Raw genomic sequence first — 8314 nt, forward strand, 5'->3', positions numbered from 1 at the left:
AATGAGGGAGTAAACAAAGAAAGAGAAAGATATGGAATACTGAAAATTATCTGTGCATGGGACCCTGTGCAGATGAGAAGTGAAGGGGATCCTCTGGATAAGGTGAGAGAACAGGTAACCAGGCCAGACTGGAACCAATTAAAAATCTCTGGGAGATTCTTCTCCAAGATATGAAATGGATGGAATATTGGATACATCTGAGAGTCTTTCAAGGAGATTTAGGCCAGAGGTTGACAAAACACAGCCTGAAGTCCAAATCTAACCTAAGGCCTAATTTTTTTCCTGCCTGTAAGCTACAGAGGTTTTCTTTCTTCCTTTTTTTTTTTAAATTATTATTTATTTTGGCTGTGCCGGGTCTTAGTTGCGTCATGCAGACTTCTTAGTTGCAGCATGCGGCTTCTTAATTGCAGCATGTGGACTCTTAGTTGCAGCATGCATACAGGATCTAGTTCCCTGACCAGGGATCAAACCTGGGCCCCCTTCATTGGGAGCGCAGAACCTTATGCACTGGACCACCAGGGAAGTCCCTACAAAGGGTTATTTACATTTTTAAAGGGTTGGATCAAAAAAAATGTAGCAAACTGTATGTGAACCAGAAAACCTAAAATATATACTGTCTATCTCTTTCATAGAAAATGTTTGCTGACCCCTGATTTAGACATCTGGTGAAAATTTGAGGGGTTTAATTAGAGATCTGTGTATAGAAAGCCAAACAAACAGAAATTTACACACACACACACACACACACACACAATTGTTGATTTCACGTAAAAGAAAAAATTGTGCAACTGAAGATGATAAAGCAAACGTGTTATGTAGAAATAGGAAGGAGAACATTGAGTACTGGGCTAAAATAGTTGAATGTGGGTGTCTCTATGGGGTAATGGCAGAAGGAGGGAAGGTGGGATTATTGATTTTTCATTAAAAAAGCCTTGTAGGGCTTCCCTGGTGGTGCAGTGGTTGAGAGTCCGCCTGCCGATGCAGGGGACACGGGTTCGTGCTCTGGTCCAGGAAGATCCCACATGCCACAGAGCGGTTGGACCTGTGAGGCGTGGCCGCTGAGCCTGCGTGTCCGGAGCCTGTGCTCCGCGACGGGAGAGGCCACAACTGAGAGGGCCGCGTACCGCCAAAAAAAAAAAAAAAAAAGCCTTGTAGAAGTATTTAACTTTTAAACAATTTAGCTTTTAATTTGATAAAAATTAACAGGACCAGAAGGAGGAAGGGGAGGTAAGGGGGACAGTAAGCACATAAGAAAGCATGAAATGTGTACCCCATTGTTCCTTTGGAAACTGCTGGATAATTCTGAATGGTTGACTCTGTCCCTCCCCTGGCATGGAGCCCACCTTTGGTAGTTTGATGAGAGGAGGCTCAGTTTCTCACATGAAGGTCTGCATAAAAGACAAAAGAAAACTGAAGAAGTGTAGGTTTAGAAGGAGGTAGGTATAATAATATTTGGAGGTTCTTTATTATACAAAATGGTTGAAAGTAATTTGCATTGAGGTACTAATACTGGGGTGTATTGTTTGTAAAGTACAGAGATGTACAAGAAGATACTGTTATCTTGAAAAAAACGGCACAGGGAAAAATCATTTTTTCCATTTCTGAATTTTCCACACTGGGATTGGGACAAGGTCAATGCTCAATAAATGCACGTTGACTAAATAAAAGAATCTGTAAAAATACCTCATAAAGATGGAAGATATCTTAGGTACATTAGACAAAGAAAATTAGGGTGATTTAAATCTGAGTAAAAGTGGTCATGAATTCTCACCAGAAATTAATAAAAAGCTATTGTTCTGTATTACAGTCACAACTGTCTTGAAAAATTCTATTACTACATAATAAGATTCAAGGCTATGTCTGAAATATTTGGGACTTAAATGAACTTGCCTTGCTGAGTACATTAATTTCTTTTTTTTTTAAATTGAATTATAGTTTTGTTTTGTTTTGTTTTTTGCCACTCTGCACAGCTTGCAGGATCTTAGTTCCCTGACCAGGGATTGAACCTGGGCCCCAGCAGTGAAAGCACTGAGTCCTAACCACTGGATTGCCAGGGAGTTCCCAAACTATAGTTGATTTACAATGTTTCAGGTATATAGCAAAGTGATTCAGTTATATAGACATATAGATAGATATATATAGATAGATAGATGTATAGATCTACCTATATATATTCCTTTTCAGATTCTTTTCCATTTTAGGTCATTACAAGATATTGAATATAGTTCCCTGTGCCATACAGTAGGTCCTTGTTGTTTATCTATTTTATATACAGTGGTGTGTATCTGTTAATCCCAAATTACCAATTTATCCCTCCCCCCCTTTCCCCCTTTGGTAACCGTAAGTTTGTTTTATATGTCTGTGAGTTTTGTACATCTTTTTAGATTTCACATACAAGTGATATCATATGATATTTGTCTTTGTCTGGCTTACTTCACTTAGTGTGATAATCTCTAGGTCCATCCATGTTGCTGCAAAAGGCGTTATTTCATTCTTTTATATGGCTGAGTAATATTCCATTGTGTGTGTGTCTGTGTGTGTATGTATATCTGCATATCTATAGATATAGATATACCACATCATCTTTATACATTCATCTGTCAATGGACATTTAGGCTGCTTCAGTACATGAATTTCTTTTTTTTTGAATTTTAGAATTTTATTTATTTTTTTATACAGCAGGTTCTTATTAGTTATCTATTTTATACATATTAGTGTATACATGTCAATCCCAATCATCCAATTCATCCCACCACCACGCCCTGCCACTTTCCCCCTTTGGTGTCCACTTGGGCGGCCAGCATCTTTGTCTCAGGTCTCCCTGGACAGAGAACTAACCAACAGGAAAGTGGTATTGCCTTCCTTTTTTGAAAAAGCAACTGTTTGTTTTCCATAACCACATCTCTATAAGTACTTTATGAGGTGCGGCCACCACGCCGTGATTATCGGCAACAGAGAGTCAAAGAGAACACGATAAAACAGTGACCAGGAAAACAGAGTATTGTTGAAACAGGGAGGGGTCAATTCTTGGAAAGGGGTGGTCCAGATGAACCTGGTGTCAGGTGATCAGGCCTAATCTTATACGTCTGGTGGTCACAGCCAAAGAGTGTGATGAAGACCAGGCAGTGTATCAGATATAACCAACACATACTGTGTGCCAGGCTACTGTCCTGGGTCTTCTTTTACACACATTACCTACCTTACTGTAATCCTATAATGGGCTTATTATTACACCAATCTGTAATAATAAGATGAGGAAAATAATGCTCAGGAAGAGTAAGTGGTTTATTTTTCCTCATGGAAACATAGCTGGTAAGAGACAGAGCTGGGTGTTCTGACTTCAACTCCTTGACTCTGAAATAACAAACCCATCTCAAGAGTCACGAGACTCACCTTAAGTCTAGGGCAGCCCATCAGAGTCAAGGAACTAGGGAAACTGGACTTGAGGTAACTTCAGTTCATCTAGAGGGCTTCCCAGTCTCCCTTTGGGGCAGGAGTCGCTCCAGGGTGCAGCGTGCCTGGGCCTGTCAAGAGTAGTAGTTGAGTCCTGATAAGATAAAGCAAGTGGATTAATCTGCTTAGAGAGAAGCGCAGATTCTGACTGTGTCTTGAGGAGGAGTAGTGGAGAATCCGAGCTGCCATGTATAGGAACAGACCCCAGAGCTTGGATGGGCCTTTAGGGAGTGTTTTGTCCACTGACTTGAGAAAATTATCCAAGCCAAATAACACCAGCCACTGTCGAAGCAGAATGACAAGTACATTCCTTGAGATTATACCTAAAGGGAAGACAAGAAGAAAGGAAAGTGGGGATGTTCCCAGGCTTTTGATCTTGTCTACCTGACACAGGCCTCTCGTCCCCCACCCACAGACTTCCTGAGGCAGGAAGTGGTGACATGGCCCTGGGTTTGTCAGCCCTCTCCTGCTCTGAGTCATCAGGATTGCTGGCATAGTTCTCCAGGAGATCTCCAAGGAGATAATTCACTCCCCTTTTAGGGGCTTGGCATCGTGCTGAGTGGCAAATCACTCGTGAACTGCCAGACTTCCATCCAGTGTGAGATTTCCTCCTTGGAACGTCTCTCAGGTTCCTTATAAGCAGTATCTTCTGACTTCTATTAACATTATCCTATAGTAACTAACTCTAAGTGGGGGGGGGGGGCTGTTGGTTATCAAAATAGACAGTGGAATGAATTACAGTGAATTTTAACCATTCCCCCGTTGTGGAATGTGAATATGGTTTCCAATATATGTTATTCTAAACAATGTTAAAGAGAACATCTTTCTACATAAATGTGTGCCTGTGGATGAGTTTCTGTAGGATAGATCTCTAGATGTGGAACTGAGGGGTCATTTAATTTATTTTATTTATTAATTTTTTAATTAGTTAATTTATTTATTTTTGGCTGCGTTGGGTCTTCATTGCTGGGCGGGGGCTACTCTTCACTGCAGTGCGTGGGCTTCTCATTGCGGTGGCTTCTCTTGTTGTGGAGCACAGCACCTAGGCTCATGGGCTTCAATAGTTGTGGCACGTGGGCTCAGTAGTTGTGGCTCGCGGGCTCTAGAGCTCAGGCTCAGTAGTTGTGGCGCACGGGCTTAGTTGCTCTGCGGCATGTGGGATCTTCTCGGACTAGAGCTCAAACCGTGTCCCTTGCATTGGTAGGCGGATTCTTAACCACTGTGCCACCGGGAAAGCCCAGGGTTCATTTAATTTACATAGAGGAAAAAATAACATAAATATAAGTATTTATGTTGTTTTAATTTACCCTATTTAAAGCCTTTTTATTATGGAGATTTACAAACAAATATAAAATTAGAACGGTAGAATGAATGCCCACTACCCCTTTATGAACTCACAGCCACCCTTAATTTACCTTTTCCCCTGCCTCCCCTCCCCTTGATTATTTTGAAGCAAATCTCAGACATTGTATCATTTCATTTGTAACTATTTCAGTATGCGTCACTTCAAGATGATTCTTTAAAAAAAACATAACCACAACACTATCTTTGTACCTCAAAAATGAGTATAATCCAGATATGTCAAATATTTAAGATCTGAATAGGTTCTCAAAAACTGTCCTTAAAAAAAAAAAAAGAATATTTACCCTTCCACCAACAGTACTGCAGAATTCTGGAGGGAAAGACAGTGTACAAGGGAAGGAACTTGCATTAGCCAATGTTGAAATGTGAAGAGCGACACCAAGAAATGGCAATGTAGCAAGAGTGGAAGCTGAACCCACCAGTGGTCTCTGAGCTCTCCTCATACATTTCACCCCCCCAAAGAACAGTCTTGAATAGCAGACGACATCAAAAGGCAGCTGTGCTTTTCTCAGAATAAAACAGCTGAGTTAAACAATCAAAACCAAACAGCTGTACTGCCTTTGGATTTAGTGTTACATTAAAATTAGATGTTTTCTTCCCCCCAGCCCCCCGCCCTTTCTTTTCTTTTCTTTTTTTTTTGCGGAAAGAAACAATTGAAGAGTTTTATTTTAGACATAAATGTTATGTTCAAATCACGTGCACACAGCCCACAGTAAAATGTTAGTTAATATGGAAATTTGGCTGATAGCACTGTCACACATAAGTCTATGGGGTCTAGACCCCATAAGTCTAGACCCTCTCTCTATTGTTTTCATTATTCAATACTACTTAATTATTTAGAATTTGCCTATGTACAGTGAACACTATTTATGATCCAGAAGTGGAAGTTCACATGCAAATTTTTCAGATATTTTATTTGTAAAAAGTATGAAAATATTCCATGGAATTAAAACAACTTAAACTTGATTTTTAAACAAGGATTATTTCTTTCCTTTATAGAAAAGTTAACTATTATCTTAAAATCTAAACTAAATGGAACAATACAAGCAAAAAAACAAAACACGGTCTTAATTCTTCCTTAAAATAAGCCTATAACCTTCCAAAGAATAAAGGTAATACTATTCGTTAAAATTTACATTACAAAAATATGACTTGATTGTAGAAATATAGTTAAACTGAAAGAAGAAAATAAAGATTCCTATGGTTCCACCATTTATTCTTCATATATAACCTGGTATACATGCTAGACACCAGACAGAGGTAACTACCGGCCATTCATAAATCCATTTTGCAAACTTAAGGGTTACACTGTTCATTTTCGTCTGTAGTCTGCTTTGTTTTCTACCTAGGTCATGATAATTTTTCCGTGTCATTAAATATTTTTCATGACATAATTAACATAGTCCCACAAAAGTGTTTTTAACTTTTTTCTCTCCATGAGTACATTCTGGGAGTCAGACTCTCTAGAAGCAGAAAAGAGGAGACCGACTTGAAACCAGCGCTTTTCAAATTATGTGTGATGAAGGACAGTTTTAAAAATTTCCAATCTTGGGAATTCCCTGGCAGCCCAGCGGTTACGACTTGGCGCTTTCACTGCTGGGACCTGGGTTCAGTTCCTAGTCAGAGAACTAAGATCCCACAAGCCGAGCTGTGTGGCCAAAAATAAATAAATAAAAAGTAAAATTTCCAATCTATTATGGACTGAGATTTTTAAAAATATGATAAAAATAAGAGAAATGAAACATTAATTTCAGAAACAATTTTCAAGAAAATATTTAATAGAAAAATAGAATAAATGTATACCAAGTACCAGCCCAAACTTTTAATTTTATTTATTTATTTGGTTGCAGGATCTTAGTTCCCCAACCAGAGATTGAACCCATGCCCCCGGCAGTGAAAGCACAGGCGTCCTAACCACAGGACTGCCAGGGAATTCCCACAAACCTTTTAATATTAGATGTGATAGATATCAAATTACTCTGTGAAATGGTTGTATAAATTTCAGAGTGTTTATTGTCAGTATTTTTTATTGATATTATCACAGGCCAGTGGCAGTTACATGGACTGTACTTTGATTACATTACTTTAGACCTTCCCAAGAACATTAAGTAAATACTTCTCTTCGTAAACAGTCAGGGGTGGAAAGGTTAAATAATAATTTTAATTTGCTATTTGAGAGTTGAGCCAAGAACCTTCAACTCTCCTTCACTTTCCACACACGGGCAGGCCCAGCAGGGTCCTCAGGATGTCTTGGTGGATGGTCACAGGAGTGTCATTCCTTGGGCTTTCCTTACCATTCCTGAAAAAAGGTGTGTGCAAGAAACCTATCTTTCTATCTCTCCTCTACCGCAAGCTCCTTTAAGAATGATCCCAGCTTTGCAGACGCCGTCACCCCGGAACTTCCTGCGCTGCCCAACCATGGTCAACCCTACCATGTTCTTTGACATCGCCATCAACGGCGAGCCCTTGGGCCGCGTCTCCTTTGAGCTGTTTGCAGACAAAGTTCCAAAGACAGCAGAAAACTTTCGTTCTCTGAGCACTGGGGAGAAAGGCTTTGGTTATAAAGGTTCCTGCTTTCACAGAATAATTCCAGGATTTATGTGCTAGGGTGGTGACTTCACACGCCATAATGGCACTGGTGGCAAGTCCATCTATGGGGAGAAATTTGATGATGAGAATTTCCTCCTGAAGCATACGGGTCCTGGCATCTTTTCCATGGTAAATGCTGGCCCCAACACAAACAGTTCCCAGTTTTTCATCTGCACTGCCAAGACTGAGTGCTTGGATGGCAAGCATGTGGTCTTTGGCAAGGTGAAAGAGGGCATGAATATTGTGGAAGCCATGGAGCGCTTTGGGTCCAGGAATGGCAAGACCAGCAAGAAGATCACCATTGCTGACTGTGGACAAATCTAATAATAAATTTGACTTGTGTTTTATCTTAACCACCAGACCATTCCTTCTGTAGCTCAGGAGAGCACCCCTTCATCCCCATCTGCTTGAAATATCCTATAATCTTTGTGCTCTCATTGCACTTCTTTGGGTTCCATATTTTCCTTATTCCCCTCCAAGTTTAGCTGAATTGCAAAGTTAAGTTTATGGTTATGAAATAAAAACTAAACAACCAAAAAAAAAAAAAAAAAGCAATGATCCCAGCCTGCTCTCTGAATGAGCCAACCAATAAAGCGGCCCACGTAGCTCTTGCTTTTATTATGATTGATTCCTTTTTTTTTTTTTTTTTTTGCGGTACGCGGGCCTCTCCCGCTGTGGAGCACAGGCTCCGGATGCGCAGGCTCAGCGGCCATGGCTCACGGGCCCAGCCGCTCCGTGGCATGTGGGATCTTCCCGGACCGGGGCACAAACCCGTGTCCCCTGCATCGGCAGGCGGACTCCCAACCACTGCGCCACCAGGGAAGCCCTGATTGATTCTTTTAAGCAGCTTTATTGAGGTGTAATTGATATACAGTGAACTGCACATATTTAAAGCATACAATTTGATGTG

General features: G+C 40.4%; 1 pseudogene across 1 annotated transcript; it reads left to right on the top strand.

The window, feature by feature from the left end:
• Window positions 1–7197: 7197 nt before the first annotated feature.
• Window positions 7198–7940, top strand: LOC307176747 (peptidyl-prolyl cis-trans isomerase A-like; annotated as a pseudogene). The gene has a single exon. The product of its transcript is annotated as a peptidyl-prolyl cis-trans isomerase A-like (transcript).
• Window positions 7941–8314: the final 374 nt, after the last annotated feature.

The sequence above is a fragment of the Stenella coeruleoalba genome (genome assembly GCF_951394435.1).
Source record: "Stenella coeruleoalba genome assembly, chromosome: 18".
Taxonomy (NCBI): Eukaryota; Metazoa; Chordata; class Mammalia; order Artiodactyla; family Delphinidae; genus Stenella; species Stenella coeruleoalba.